We start from the raw sequence: 16,822 nt of genomic DNA, 5'->3' as shown, positions 1-16,822 counted from the left end.
AAAATTCAAACCAAAATAGAAAAAGTTGATAAACAGGACTTGATCAAAATTAAAAGCATCCACTCTTCAAAAAACAATATTAAGAAAATGAAAGAGAAGCCACAGACTGGAAATAAATATTTATAAAACAATATCTAGTAAAAGACTGCTTTCATTAATGTGTTGCTGCTGCTGCTGCTAAGTCGCTTGTCACGTCCGACTCTGTGCAACCCCATAGACGGCAGCTCATCAGGCTCCCCCGCCCCTGGGATTCTCCAGGCAAGAACACAGGAGTGGGTCACATTTCCTTCTCCAATGCATGAAAGGAAAAGTGAAAGCAAAGTCGCTCAGTCTTGTCCGACTCTCAGCAACCCCATGGACTGCAGCCCACCAGGCTCCTCTGTCGACGGGATTTTCCAGGCAAGAGTACTGGAGTGGGTTGCCATTGCCTTCTCCATTATTAATGTGTAAAGAACCCTAACAACTCAATAATTACAAAGTCATTTAAAAAATGGAGAAAATATGTGAACAGACATTTCATACATAAATTCATACATAATGAAATTTCATGCATTTCATAAATTAAAACCACAATGAGATATCATCACAGATCTCTTAGTGTCGGTGAGGGGATGCTGTGCCACTGGAACTCTCATACACTGCGGGTAACATGAAAAATGGTGCAGCCACTTTGAAAAAACAACATGACAGTTTTTTATGAAGTTAAACGTGTTCTTTCTACATGACCTAACTCATCATCCAGGTTTTTACCCAGAAGAAATACAAATATATGTTTACAAAAGACTGGTACATAAGTGCTTATGGAAGCCTATTCATAACCACCAGAAAAAAAAATGCAAACAACACAGATGTTCATTACATGTGAAAGGATGAGTAAATAACAGTATGTCTGCAATGTGTACACACGTACTGTGATGCATTCCATACGATGGAATTCCATACCATAGATTATGACTCAGCAGTACAAGGGACAGATGTCAAATGCGTTACGCTAACTGAAAAAAGTCAAACTTATAAGGCCACATGCTATCTGTCTCAACCTATGTGACACTGTGGAAAAGTTAAAACCATAGGGATAGCTGTAGGTCAGGGAGTGACCACAAAGGGGTGCATGGGAACTTTGGGGAGTGGTAGAAATGTATTCCGAAGAAGGCAATGGCACCCCACTCCAGTACTCTTGCCTGGAAAATCCCATGGACGGAGGAGCCTGGTAGGCTGCAGTCCATGGGGTCGCTAGGAGTCGGACACGACTGAGCGACCTCACTTTCACTTTTCACTTTCATGCATTGGAGAAGGAAATGGCAACCCACTCCAGTGTTCTTGCCTGGAGAATCCCAGGGACGGGGGAGCCTGGTGGGCTGCCGTCTATGGGGTCGCACAGAGTCGGACACGACTGAAGCAACTTAGCAGCAGTAGCAGAAATGTATTCTATCATAAATTGTGATAGTGGTTATATGACTGGATATGTTTGCCAGAATTCATAAAATCATACATCTAAAAGGTGAATATGGGGAATTCCCTGGAGGTCCAGTGGTTAGGACTCTGCTTTCAGCCTTGAGATACTGCCAAAAACAAAGGTCAATTTTACTTTCTGTAAATCATATTCCAGTAAGTCTGACTCAAAAATGGCCATCACGGAACTTCCCTGGTGGTCCAGTGGCTAAGATTCCGCACTTCCAATGCAGGGGGCCTGGGGTTTGATTCCTAGTAAGTGATCTAGATCCCGCATGCTCCAACTAAGACCCAGTACAGCCAAATAAATAAATAAATAAAAACAAACTTTAAAAAGTGGCCATCAAGTAAAAGAAGGATTTAAAGTGAAAGTCAAAAGGCTGACTATCTTGTGTTGGGAGGAAATTAAAAATTCAAACTAGAGAGTTAATTTAGAAAAAATTCAGAAACCCATATAAACTTTTGCATAGTCAAACTTTTGGATATGTGAGGTCTCAGAGCATATACCTTATGAATATCAAGGAGCTCCAGTATATACTATAAAGTACAAGAGTCTAATAAGAATCTATTTTTCACATGAGAGATTTACAAGCATTTAGTTGGTAACTCTCCCTAGAGGCTCAGGACAAGCCTAGTAGAGATAATGATGTTACCACTTCAGTAGCTTCTTAAAGGAAACTGAAAGTGTTAGCCGCTCAGTCGTGTCAGACTCTTGGAGACCCCATAGATTACATGTAGCCCACCAGGCTCTTCTGTCCATGGGATTCTCCAGGTTAGAATACTGGAGTGGGTTGCCATTCCCTTCTCCAGGGGATCATCCTGACCCAGGGATCAAACCTGGTCTTCTGCATTGCAGGCAGATTCTTTACCATCTGAATCACCAGGGAAGCCCTCTTAAAAGATGAGCCAAGGATAAAATTGAAGAGAAAGGCATTCTAGACATAAAGAATAACCTAATGAACTAAGGCTTGAGGGAGGAAGGTGTCGTCTAGGAAAGATAGATTTTTTTTTTTAGTTTTATATTTCATAGAAAGATGTGTATGTGTTAGTTGCTCAGTCGTGTCCGACTCTTTGTGACCCCATGAACTGTAGCCCGCCAGGCTGCTCTGTCCATGGAATTCTCCAGGCAAGAATATTGGAGTGGATTGCCATTCTCTTCTCCAGAGCATCTTCCCGACCCAGGATCAAACCCTGGCCTCCTGCATCACAGGCAGATTCTTTACCATTTGAGCTATAGGGAAGTCTTCACAGAAAGGTATTTTTGAAAGATTGAAGTACAGTTACTCAGTATATTGCACTTTTAAACTTTTCTCTTGCTTAATTTGTTCCCTTCAATTATTGCACATATTCCTGAGCACCTACTTCGTGCCATGTACTGGGTAACATTTAAGGAGTTAAAGATAAATAAGTTCGAGTTTCTGTTCTCTAGGAGCTCATGGGATCTCTCTCTCTTTCTCTCTCTCACACACACACACACACAAACATGTGTTACTATTATAAGATTTTAGATAGGGGTATATGCATGCATGTGCAAGTTGCTCTGAGAATAGAGAGTCTCAGCATGGTGGCTGCGAGCAACTGGTAGTGAAAAGCCAAGCAACCAAAAAAATATTGAAGTATGAGCGAGGTTTGTCAAAGAGACAGGGAACGAATGTCTTGCAAGGCAGAGGGAATAACATGTGCAAAAACACAGAAGCAGAAGAAAACATGGCACTTGTAGAAAATGGTAAGTCATTTAGTAAAGCTTGAGAGCAAGGGACAGGGAGCATTTGAATGCACAGGTGAAGAGCAGATGTGGTTAGAAGTGGGGACAAGGGTTGTTTCCAAGCTAAGGCATTTGAACTTGTTCTGCAGAAAATTGAGAGCTACAGAAATATTTTACCCAGAGTAATGAAATGATCAGATTTGAGTGTTAAAATGCCATTTTTGCCAGCATTTTGCAATATAATTAAATAAAGAAGAAACTGGATATAAAGAAACCAGTTTGATGATTGCTGCAAAAATTTAATTGTAGGATGCTGAGGACTTTGCCTAAGGCATCAGAGAGATAAAACTGATGACCTGGGAATCAGTTAAAAGTGTGTGGGAGAGAAGTGGTGAGGGGAAAAAAGGAAATTGCGTATGTCTGCCAGAGTTCTGGTTTGAGTAGCTGAATGGTAAAGCCAGTAACTGGGTTAAGTTATTACAGAAAAAGGAACAAGTTATAAACATGACAACAAACATGATGACAATAATCATTTTTGTTGATTATTATTAACAGTAATCATTTTTCACATAGGAGATCTATGTGACTCGAATACACACATAATTAAACTAAATTTAAGTGCAACTGTAAACTAGAGAAATGTATCAATAAAAAAATTCTGGATTCTATTCTCCTCTTCCCAGCCAAGGACATTTTTCTTTCCCCCTTTTCATTCAAATGCTGAAGCAGAATGGAATCTGAGACCTTGCAAACCACGTCCAGTTTATCCTTGGGTCATTTTACTAGTGATGCAATGGTTACCTTAGAAATGAGATAAATGGAAAGTTGTTTTCTTTTGTGTTTGGGATAATTGTCTTGTTGCCTAGGAAAGTTTTAACCTCCGGCTCTTGATGAAAGGGTACCACCTTTTGTTTTCTTAGTTTACCTCATTTTGCTTTGAGATTTCCATTGAAATCTCAAAACATGTTGTTCCAAGTATCTTTGAAGTGCCTGTGTCTTCAGTATCTTGTACAATTATAACAATAGTTACTGAGTGTCTACTATGTATCAGGCACAGTGTGAGGTGCTTTAGAGATAATATTTCTTTTAATTCTCAATATTCTTATGAGGTACAAGTTAATCATTTTAAAGATGAGAAAGAAGCTCCATGAATTTAAGAACCTTTTTACTAACTGGTTAGTGAAAAGAACCAGTATTTGCACTCTGGTTCACCTGCCTCCAAAGCCTTTGAAATTTCCATATGTTAAACTGATAAAATTTATATATAGAAAAACAAAACTTTTTAATGGAAAATTTTAAACATAAACAAAAGGATAAGGGATAATACAACAAACTTCTATTTACTCTTCACTCAGCTTCTCCAATGATTAATTTACAGCCAATCTAGTTTCATTTTTACACATCTACTTTTTCTCCACTCCCTCCCTCTACCACCAAATTATTTTGTAGCAAATCCCAAGTATCCTATCATTTCATCTGTACATAAGTGAAGTCACTCAGTCATGTCCGACTCTTAGCGACCCCATGGACTGCAGCCCACCAGGCTCCGCCATCCATGGGATTTTCCAGGCAAGAGTATTGGAGTGGGGTGCCATTGCCTTCTCCGATGTAGCTTTAAGAGATATCGTAAAACAATGGCAACAAAAACTAACCACAATACCATTATGACACCAAAAGAAGTAGGCGATAAATTCCTTAACATCATCATATATACAGTGTTCATATTTCCCTGATTATCCGAAGTATTGCTTTTTAACAGTTGGTTGTTTGAATTAGAATGATCGGAGCTAAATTTTACTTGAGGTACATTGTTTAAACTAGTTAAAACTTCGCCTCATTCGGTCTATCTATCATCACACCCACAGACACAGCAGGAACTTCCTGGCAAGTTTGTAAATGAACTATGGAATCATTTACAGTAAGTTTACAATACTTTCAGACTTGCAGATCTCTCTTTCTCTTGTTTTTATTGAAATATAATTGACATATAGCATTACATTAGTTTCATTATATTTTTACAATAGCATTATATTAGTTTCATTATATTTTTACAATATAATGGTTTTATATTTGTATGTACTACAAAATGGTCATCACAATAAGTCTAGTTAACATTTATCACTACACATGGTTAAAAATTTTTTCTTATGGTGAGAACTTTTGATATCTAATTTCTCAGCAACTTTCAAATATACAAAACATTATTATCAACTGTAGTCATCATGCTGTATGTTACATCCCCAGGGCTTATTTTATACCTGGAAGTTTGTACCTTTTGATCCCCTTTACCTATTTCTGATAGAGTCCAAGATAGACATGATTGGAAATCAATCCCATTGGCTATCTGTGCGAAATGAATCATTACTTTGGCACCTGAGCCAATGTAAAAAAAATTCACAGTGTTTGACTGACTAGGACCAGCTCCAGTATCTTGGATCCCTTTGCTAACTGCCTCAGAAACAAGATGAAGAATTAAATGAGTGCAGAAGTTGAAGGTATATCTTCCACCAGATTAAAATGTCACACAGTAAAAAATGTAAGAGATTTAGTTCCTACACAACATCTAATAATGCTCAAATATCAGAATTGGCTTCACAGTGTTCAGTTTTTGGATTAGGTGATGTTCGTCTCTAGTTTCCTCCCTCTCTTTGTCTTTCTTCCCCAATTCCCTTGTGGATCTGTGTTCCCCATGTCTTCCTAAAGACTTCTAATAAAGCATTTATTTAGGCCTGGTGTGACTCCAATTTCACCTTGTCTCTAAAACTGTCCATCTTTCACCATATTCTCCAATCAAAACCCCTTTCCTCAAGAACAAGCAAATGCAGTAAAAAGCCTATGGGCTTTGAAACTAGACAGTCATGGAGCAGAATCCCATCTCCACCAATCTGTGAACTTGGCTAAGTTGGTTAACTTCTTTAGCATTGGTTTTAATATTAAAACCAATTCAAACCAAGTCCCATTGGAGGGACTTCCCTGGTGGTCCAGTGGTTAAGACTCCATTCTCCTAATAGAGGAGTCCTCAGTTTGATTCTTGGTCAGGGAACTAGATCCCACATGCTGCAACTTGAAAAAAAAAAGAGAAGAGCCCATGAGCCACAACTAAGACCTGGCGCAGCCAAATAAAAAAAAGAATTAAAACAAATATTAACCTTTATGTTGTTGGCAGGCACGGAACATTAAGAAAGTAAAAGGGAAAGTGATGGTCGTGTCCGATTCTTTGCGACCGCATGGACTGTAGCCAGCCAGGCTCCTCTGTCCATGGGATTCTCCAGGCAAGAATACTGGAGTGGGTTGCCATTTCCTTCCCCAGGGTCTCCCTCATTGCAGGCAGATTCTTTACCATCTGAGCCACCAGGGAAGCCCATAACTTTCAGACAGTGTCTTCAACCAAGTCCAGGTCCCAGGCCCTGGATGCGGGCTCAGTGGATACAAATACTAGTGGTAGAGACACAGAGGTGGCCAGACAGAGAACACACTGTCAGTCAGCCTTTCTGTGTTTTATTTTGTTTTTGACAAAGACCAAACTCATGCCATCTGCCCATAACCACTTCGCCAAATCAAGAAAGCTAAGTGGGCAAAACTGCCCTTCCTAACTCCACACACTCCCCTTTATGGCCATGGACTGCCCTTTCATGACTGGTAGCCCTTTTTTGGGTCCCTGAAGATGTTCCCAGATTCAGAGGCAGGGGAACAGCAGGGAGGGGAGCACATGGTACTGTGCCTGGGACTGTCCATACCAGGATCTGGAGAGGAAAAACATTCCAAATATCCACAGTTATTGGCGTTTTGTAGCCAGGCTAAGGGCAAGCAGAGGTTGAGCCAGGACTGCCTGGGTGGAGCTTCTTATTGTACAATTCAGCACATTGTTCTGGGGCTCTTGCTGGCACACCAGAGATGAGTCTTCTTCCAGTAACTACTAAGTGAGACAGCCAAGTTCTCTAGGCTCTGAGAGGCAGATTTTAGAATGGCACTTTGGGGAGCCCTGGGGTCCCGATGATGATGGAGAAAGGGGTATTCCACTGTTGTTCTATATGTTATGCTTTATTCAGTCTCATTTTTTGGGTCTGAAGGGAATATCATTTGGAAAAAGAACAGAGAACTTTGCCAGTACTACTGCTACTACTACTACTATTGGAGAAGGAAATGGCAACCCACTCCAATACTCTTGCCTGGAGAATCCCATGGAGGCAGAAGCCTGGTGGGCTATAGTCCAGGGAGTTGCAGAGTTGGACACCACTGAGTGACTAAATCCAAAATTTGTTATTCTTCAAGATAGCAAAATTAAATAGCCTACCATAAACAGTAACATTAGATTTTAAAGCAAACATCAGAACTTCTTATTTTTCAAGTATGTGAAAGGGCTGTGTTTTCTAATTCTATGACTTTTCACCATTAAAAATGATGTGATGATAGAGCCACAAAAAATTTGTCAGTTAAACAAGTCTTCAAATCCCATAGGAATGAATCATGAACTATTAACTACACACACCCTTCTAAGCTCGGAGGGTAAAATTCTGTTTTCCTTAACGTAGCTGATTCAAAGGGAGCAGTTTTTCCTTGGGAGCCATGGCTTTTCTTGTCACGAATCAAATAGCTTTCCCCAAACTCTGTCTGTGGGTGTTGTTACCCTTCCATTTGGGGGGAGCACTGTGAAAGGAAAGAATGGACTCCTTACCTCACAGAGATAGTTCTATTTTGAGATTAACACAGGTTAGGAGGACTACTCCTCTAAATTTGGAAATAGTCTTCCAAATTCAAATGTAGACCCACACAGCCCACTTGAAAAAACTTTGGGAAGAGATGGTTAGGATAGTGTGGGATTGTAGGATATAGGGGAACTGATAGAATGTCTAGCATTGTTCTTGTCCTGGATACGGTCTTCTCTCTGTATTCTTATATCTTCTGGGTTTTTATATCTAGAAAAATTTCAGCCAAGAGGCACAGGCAGAATTTTTCCATTTCTGGTATAACTTAATAAGGACACTTTTGAATGAAAATATTTGGGGAAATTAATAAACAAATGTTCTAAAATGTTTCCTATTCATTCAGCAGATAACATTTCCCACAAGGCAATAAGCAGAGGAGGAAATGAACATTTATCGAGTATCTATTATAGTCCAGGCTATGTGCCAAGAACTTTAAATGTATTATCTCCTTTAATCCTCACAAATGCTATGCAAAATGTTATTTTACAGATTGGAAATTAAAGTTTCAGAGAAGTTACATAACTTTCCCAAAGTCATATATCAGGAGAGTGGTGAAGCCAAGATTCCAATATAGCCTAAATGAAAAGCCCACATTCTTTTCGTTATGCTAAAATTTGTCTTTCCTAAAAAGCATAATGAACTCAACCATAAGAAACCATATAAATTACAGAATCACAAAGAATTAGTTTGATGGCGATTAGGGAAAGTGGGCCAGTATATGTGGAATAGTGGCTTAGCAGGTGTACTGTGAGGTCAGATAGACCCGAATCTCAGAGTTTTCACTCAGCAGCCTACTGAATTGGGGGCAAGTTACAGAGTTTATAGCCTGGGGCTTCCTTCATAGCTCCGTTGGTGAAGAATCTGCTTGCAGAATTCAACCTGGATTTGATTTCTGGGTCAGGAAGATCACTTGGAGAAGCAAATGTCAACCCACTCCAGTATTCTTGCCTGGGAAATCCTATGGACAAAGGGCCCTCACCGGCTACAGTCCATGGGATTGCAAGAGTTGGATATGACTGCGACTAAACCACCACCACCACAGACTTTATAGGGGTTTTTCTTTTTTTGAATTTGTTAATTAATTTATTTATCCACTCATGTACCTATCCATCTACCCACCCGCCCATCTATTCCCCCATCCACTCATCATTCCTGAGGCTATTTTAAGTAGTCAATGATAGCATGCTAAATAAAATCCTTGGCAATGTGTGATACAGAGTAAGTGCTAAGTAATTGCTGGCTACAGTCGTTTTTGCTTTTAAGAATTTGAAGACTGTGTTTCAACATCCTTACAGAAGTAAAAGCTGGGTTTCAGAGAGTCCCAAGTTAATTTCTCAATGACACTGGCTTAAACAGCGACAGAATTAGACCTCAGCTCTTTTGAATTCTGATATATTCTTACTGTCTTTCCAGGACACAGTACATTCACCAGAGGATTTCGAGAGAGTTTTGAAATAGTCATCTTAAAAATGATCATGTTTTACAACCCCAGTGGAAGAAAATAGTTGAAACCAGGGTTGTTTTTAAGAAATCCAGGATGTGGACACTGTTAGTAGTTCAATAGGCATAACTTCCTCCTCTTCTTTCTTAACATAATCCCAGTTTGGTCCAGGTGTCCACTCCTTCCCCATCTCAAGGAGAGATTCTTCTTAGTCTAAAGCAGTGCTCCTCAAATTTTAGAATATATGGCATGTTTGTTAAAACTCAGATTGCTTGACCCTCCCTTCAGCATTTCTGATTCAAGACAGCTGGAGTGAGGCCAGAGAATTTGCATTTCTAGTAGGTTTTCAGGTTCCCAGCAGCTGGGAGCTGCTTAAACTGCTGATCTGGGGACTGTCCTTTGAGAATCATTGGTTTAGGACAATCAGTCATTCCCCTGTTCTGGGAATGGCCAAGCTTCCCTGGTAGCTCAGCTACAAAGAATTGACCTGCCATGCAGGAGACCCCAGTTGGATCCCTGGTTGGGAAGATCCCCTGGAGAAGGGAATGGCTACCCACTCCATTGCCTGGGATTGCCTGGGAAATCCCGTGGCCAGAGGAGCCTGGTGGGGTACAGTCCATGGGCTGGCAAACAGCTGGACATGACTGAGTGACTAAGCACAGCACAGTAAATTGCCCCAGTCAGACTAAAGGTAAAGGAGCATATCCCTTGGTTGGAAGATTTACTCTTTCTTGTTGTAGTTGAATAATGAACAGTTGTTGCTGACACCCATCTTATCATGCTGCTGCTGCTGCTACTAAGTCACTTCAGTCATGTTTGACTCTGTGCGACCCCATGGACAGCAGCCTACCAGGCTCCTCTGGCCACAGGATTCTCCAGGCAAGAATACTGGAGTGCGTTGCCATTTCCTTCTCCAAGCATCTTACTATGAGTCTCAGTAAATAGACAGTGGGGCAGATGGCAGAGCAGAGAGAGGGATAGGGCCCAAGACTGGTGAAATCACTGAGACCCTGAATTACCCAAGTTAGAGACTTGATCTTCCTCTGTACCTCCTGGCATGTGAGGTTGCACAAATTTCCTTGTTTAAGCAACTTCAAATCACAGCGTCTGTTACTTTCTCCACGCTTAACCACTCGATGTCAGATATATTCCTAAAACTCATTAAAATGATACTAAATGCATTTGAAATCCATACCATTTTAATTTATTCAATTTTTCCTCTTCCAAATAACTGATAACTTTATCTTTCATTAATGAGATAATACATATGTAAAGACAAATCTATTTCTATGCTTTAAATGGCAGAAAGTGCTCAATAAAAGCACGATCCTATTCTTAATGCTTTCATGATATACTGTGGGCAGGAAAAACAATTCTCTTTCACAAGATTTGATGTGATTAGTTAATAGTTGTCAGTGAGAAACAAACTCTGGTACATCCCTAAATTAGGAAACACTTGAGATTCTCAGAGAAGATAAATTTCCTCTAAGGAAGCTTAGAAGATTAGTCACATAATCTTAACAACTGCAGTTTGTTAGAAACTCCATTCTGTTTATAAGCTGAAGTAGGAGCAGAAGGGAAATGAATGACTTCAAATCTCCTTCATGTTTTATCTTGTTACTGTAATTACAACTATGGTAAGAATATTAAAAATAAAAAAGCAAAATCTCAACAAACTAGCTCTTCCTTCTGACATCACAAAACTGAAAATATATATATATATACATATATATATATTTATCCAGTTTATTTCTTCCTTGTAGAAACACACCATTCATTGCTTGTGACTGTAAGCAAACAATATTTTTATCTGTGATTGTGATACATTTCCATATAAGATTTCTTTGTGTGAAGGGTCATTTTATTGTGGCTTAATCATTCAGTTCTCCTTCAGAAAATGTATGTTACCCAATGACAGAGCCCATCTAAGTCTTTAAGTTATTTTGAAGTGGAGCAAGTTTTTTTTTTTTTACATAGAAGTTTTGAGTTTTTCTGTTTCCTTTAAACCAGAGATAATGATGAATAGTAATAATAACCTCTGTTGCTACTTATTCTGTGTCAGGCATTGCATCATTTATAGGGACTAGCTCATTTTATTTAATCATTCAACAAACATTTGTGGAATACTTCACATTTGCCAATCTGGTGCCGTATATTATATAGACCATTTTCAGCTAGATTTTTTCATCAGGTTGGAAAAAGAGTAGTGGTCTGACTTCAAATCCTAGGGTAAGAGCCCTATTTCCCAGGAAGTAAGAAAGAGATGAAGATGATATAAATCACGTTTTTTTTTTTTTCTTTCTTTCTTTCTTTTGGCTGTGTCCCATGGCTTGTGGGATTGAACTCATGCCGCCTTGCAGTGGAGCAGTGAAAGAGCAGAGTTCTAACCACTGGAATTCCCTTGTCCCTGAGTTTCTGTTCCCAGTATGATAGACTATGTTTTCCAAAGTTTGTTCCTTGATATTTCCATAAGAAGATGATAATAGGAGTGATTTTTAAAAGTTCCATGACCAAGAATTGTGTGGAGAAATGTGGGGACTCAATCATTAAACAGATTTCTTTACTAGAGTTCTTAGTACCTTTAGTATGCTTTGGGGCTTTCCAAAGAGGTGCCACATTTTGCATTATTTCTCAAACTTATTTGATGATAATGTCCCCAAACCTGTACTCCCACAGAAGGCACAGTGTTCAGGCTCCTTGGCACACACTTTATAAAAGACTCTTGTAAGTTATTTCTGCTTTTAAAAGCTTCATTCCTCTTTCTACTTCAAATAAGAGTTTTTTCATTCCTCCTTCTACTTCAAATCTCTCTAGTGCTCTCAAAGTTCCAGGTTTTTTCCTCCACAAATGCAAACTCCCCCACCTCCCTGACAATCTTACATGTCTTCAAGACTTCTAGTTTTTCAGAACTCACAGACATTTCTAGTAAAATCTGAGATATCTATGAAAGACATTTAGCCTCTCAAATTTCTTCATTCCTGGATGATATCGTGGCCTCAATCCACAAGGAATGGGGAAGAAGGGAAGAAGAGGACATAGGGGAAAAGGTTATAATCAGAAAGGCTAAAAAACTGTAAATTTCAGTAAATAGATGAAATTTGGCACAGCCCTTCTGAAAAACTGCCAACTCCTGACTGAAACTAAAATGTATAAAAATTAGAGTTATGCATTGCGTTTATCTTGGAAGCAAAGTGAAAGAGAAAACTTGGAAACTGCCTGCTTAATTTGGTCACGTTTCAAAGTCAAGTCCAATAATTCTTGTTGGAGAAGATGGGGAGAGGGAGGGGATGGTCTTTGGAACCTGGACCATGTAATTTGTCATTTATGTTAGCCAAATAACTTAACCATTTCCCTACCTGGATTTCTTCTGTGTGAAGCGTGAGACTGCATGTCGCTGTGAGCTGCTGCGCTGGTGAAGTCCACTTGAAAAACAACAGTGTTTGTAAAAATCTATAATGGAAAAGAATCTGAAAAAGAATATATATATTTATGTATATATAGACATATATATTTATGTATATATAGACATATATATGCATACAACATATATGAAACTAACAATATTATAAATCAGCTACAGTTCAATAAATAGGAAAAAAATTATGGAAGTAATAAAAAAAAAGGAAACCTCTTAACTCTGTATACCTTTCTCTCCTTCAGATAAATACATCTCTCAGACCTCATCATTCTCCAGAAATGAGAAAGAGTAATAGCTAGCATCAAGTGGGGAGAGGGGAGACATAGGGAGTTGTGTAATTCATAACTTTCCTTTTTGAAGAAAAACTTTTCGTATGAGCCAGGATCCTGGTAGGAAAGTGAATTCTCCACTCAAAGTTGTTCAGTGGAAGAGGTTTTAGTAAAAGGAGTGTTTACAGTGATGAGAGCAAGGTTAAGGGAGCCAGCAAATATGATAAGGGACCCAGGGACTAGTGACAGGGGGAAGCTATCACCATTAGTAGGTCTGAGGGGGCAAAGAGAGTAAAGGTGCCCCATAGAAGCTGGACTTGTGGACCCAGCACATCAAAGCAGGAAGGAGTAGGGGAAAAAACAACTCTATCTCATTCAGCTCTCAGTTCTCCTGCAGGTTATCTCCTACTGGCCAAACCCAGACAGAACCAGAGAGCAAAATAGTGCAGGAGATGCAACGTGAGTACTGAGAGCCTCTCTGAAAACACAACACACAGGCTTTGGGGAGAAAATGGAGAATAACCAGGCATCTCTTCCCACAATCTAACTTCTGGGTAAAAACTTTGAGCAAAACCCTACTATGTCAAATAAAGGAACATTTTACTTTTAGCTCTGAGTCCAATCCCCTCATTTTACAGATAAGAAAACTGATACCCACAGAGCTTGTTCAAAGCCGCACAAGATCACTATGAGGTTTCAGCCCAGTCCTGCCTTCTAATTCCACGATGCAGCTTTTCCACCTGGCCACTTTGCATCCTTCAGACCCTCTGGGCCTACTCATTATCTTATTTCTCCCTCAGAATAGTTTCTCAGTTCTCCTGTGTCTTCTGGAGAAGGAAAAGAGAGATGAAGATTTCATCTCTGGGCAGATATATGCCACCAACACTAGGTTATTCACCTGGATAAAGTGCAAATTGCATAGAATTGAAAATGTGATTATATTTAAGCTCAACTATAGGCCCTTGCGGAGAAGGCAATGGCACCCCACTCCAGTACTCTTGCCTGGAAAATCCCATGGACGGAGGAGCCTGGTAGGCTGCAGTCCATGGGGTCGCTAGGAGTCGGACACGACTGAGTGACTTCACTTTCACTTTTCACTTTCATGCATTGGAGAAGGAAATGGAAACACACTCCAGTGTTCTTGCCTGGAGAATCCCAGGGATGGAGGAGACTGGTGGGCTGCTGTCTACGGGGTTGCACAGAGTCGGACATGACTGAAGCGACTTAGCAGCAGCAGCAGCAGCATAGGCCCTTGGGTAAGCTGGGTGGCTAAGGAAAACCTGGCTTACCTCGTCAACTGGTCCTTCCAAACGCACTGTCAGTGTTCTAGAGAGATCTAAATAGGTAATTAAGGTGGCCAAAATGCCAGGTCTGTTTTTAGGTTCAGTGGCAGGGAATTCAGGCCACTTAAGTTTCAACACTTCAGGGGCAGCCTTAGGGAAAATTGGGAAATGGTTGACCTTTGCCTTAAGTTGCTTCATGCTCACTCCCCCTTCCCAGGTTGCTTCCTCCCCTTCACTCCAGGTCAAAAACTAGTTACCAGCTAAGTCAGGAGCTGGTCTACCTGTCCCCTTAAATGTTCTGGAGTTTCAGACTGTCTTGGCCTTTGGGGCCTGCTTTGTCCTTTAGGGTTTTCCTTTCAGTGATTCTTCAGCAGATCTGCTAAACAAAGGTATGTTCCAGGTTGTTGTGTAGCCTGTTCACGTGTTTCTCTTCCTGAATACTCTCCCCACGATCTCATTCCTCTCCACTGTTTGCACATAGACAGCATCCCAATTGTAAACAGACCCTACAGTGGTAAGGGTCCCCCACGTGGCACAGTGGTAAAGTATCCGGCTGCTAATCCCTGGGTCAGGGATCCTGGAGAGGATCCTGGAGAAGGAGATGGCAACTCACTCCAATATTCTTGCTTGGGAAATCACAGGGACAGAGGAGCCTGGTGGGCTCCAGTCCATGGGGTCCCAAGAGTCAGACACAACTGAGCAACCGAACATGGACACGCAGAGTGGCACATTCATACACTCAAGTCACCCTGTGACAGGCAGCAGGGAAAGGTCATCTAGTACCCCCTTTTGATTGAGGTGCAGAGGAAAGTAATTTGCAGTCTCTTTTTCTAGAACAGAAAAAAGCTCACTAGCCCCTATTGCTAGCTCTGGAAGGAATTGCCAGGTGGAATTTGAAGCCAGATAAACTTTTCCTTGGCCTTCAAAAAACCTCCTGTTCCCAGAGGTTCACTCACATTTTTAGAGAACCTGTCCTGTGAGTCAATCAAATAAAGATCTCTCTAGGAGATTTTTATTTCTCAATACCATCAAACACCTGTCAAAGTTCACTTTTCCTTTGCTCATGAGGACTGGTATAATAGGTATCAATATTAATAATCATCTGATTTTATGGCTGATAGGTTAAATTATTTCATTGTGGGAACTGTCATCAACTATTTTCAAGCTGTAAAATTTGAAAAACCAGGTGGTTTTCACTGTTTATATTCAACTCCTTTTCTCTTTCCCTGCCCCTGCTGGCATATTCTTCTTCCAGTAATGTTCTCCCTGGAATGTCAGCGAAAACACACTGGAGCTAAGCCAGCAGATAGGACCAGAAATAACCTACTCGAGAAAAACCTCTCACCACCATCTTCTGACCACGTGATTGGAGGCAACTAACACACGTAGTCTCAGATTCAGAGTAGGGACTCAATGAATGATTGTCAATCTTGCCACTAGTCAACAAACAGGGCCTGGAGATCTGATGCATGGTATGGGGAATATAGACAACAGTATTATATTATAATCATCCAACTTGATAAGTCTAGGTCTAAATTATTTCAACAGCAAGAAAGAAATAATAATTATGTGACATGACAGAGGTGCTAACTATAGCTACAATGGTAATCATATTACAATATAAAAATGTATCAAATTAACATGTTATACAACTTAAATTTACAATGTTATGTCAAATATGTGCTTCCCAGGTGGCACTAGTTGTAAAGAACCCACCTTCCAATGTAGGAGACGTAAGATATGTGGGTTTGACCCTGGGTCGGGAAGATCCCCTGGATGGCAACCCATTCCAATAATCTTGCCTGGAAAATCCTGTAGATAAAGGAGCCTGACAGGCCACAGTCTATGGGGTCACAAAGAGTCGGACATGACTGAAGCCACTTAGCATATACTCACATGTCAAACATATCTGAACTGAAAAAAGATTTTTGATTCTGAATCCAAATTTGACTGAGCAGTGATTTGCAATGAAACAGACAGGCAGAGATTCTTTAAAATTGCTGAACATGGAAAGGTCTGCATTAGTTATTCAGGAGATGCAAATTAAAACCACAATGAGATGCCATTATCTATCTGCTAGAATAGCTAGAATTTAAAAGGCTGGTAATACAAATATTGACAAAGATGTGGCACAATTGGAATTCTCATATTCCACTGCTAGATATGTAAATGATACATTTACTTAGGAAAATGATTTGATAGTGTCACGGTAAAGGCGAGCATAAGCTGACCCTATAACCAGAAGTTCCACTCCTGGGTATTTACCACAAAAGTACACGTACTTGTGCACTGAGAGTCACATAGTATAAGAATGCTCCCAGCAACATTATTTGTAATAGCTCCCCCCCCCACTTTCTGTGCTGCTGTGCTTAGTCGCTCAGTTGTGTCTGACTCTATGTGACCCCATGGGCTGTAGCTTGTCAGGCTCCTCTGTCCATGTGGATTTTCCAGGCAAGAATACTGGAGAGGGTTGCCATGTCCTCCTCCAGGGGATCTTCCCAACCCAGGGATTGAACACAGGTCTCCCACATTGCAGACAGATTCTTTA

Source organism: Bubalus kerabau, chromosome 8 (assembly GCF_029407905.1).
Source record: "Bubalus kerabau isolate K-KA32 ecotype Philippines breed swamp buffalo chromosome 8, PCC_UOA_SB_1v2, whole genome shotgun sequence".
NCBI classification, from domain to species: Eukaryota; Metazoa; Chordata; class Mammalia; order Artiodactyla; family Bovidae; genus Bubalus; species Bubalus kerabau.
The sequence above is the reverse complement of the archived record's forward strand: the minus strand, read 5'-3'. Positions refer to the sequence as shown.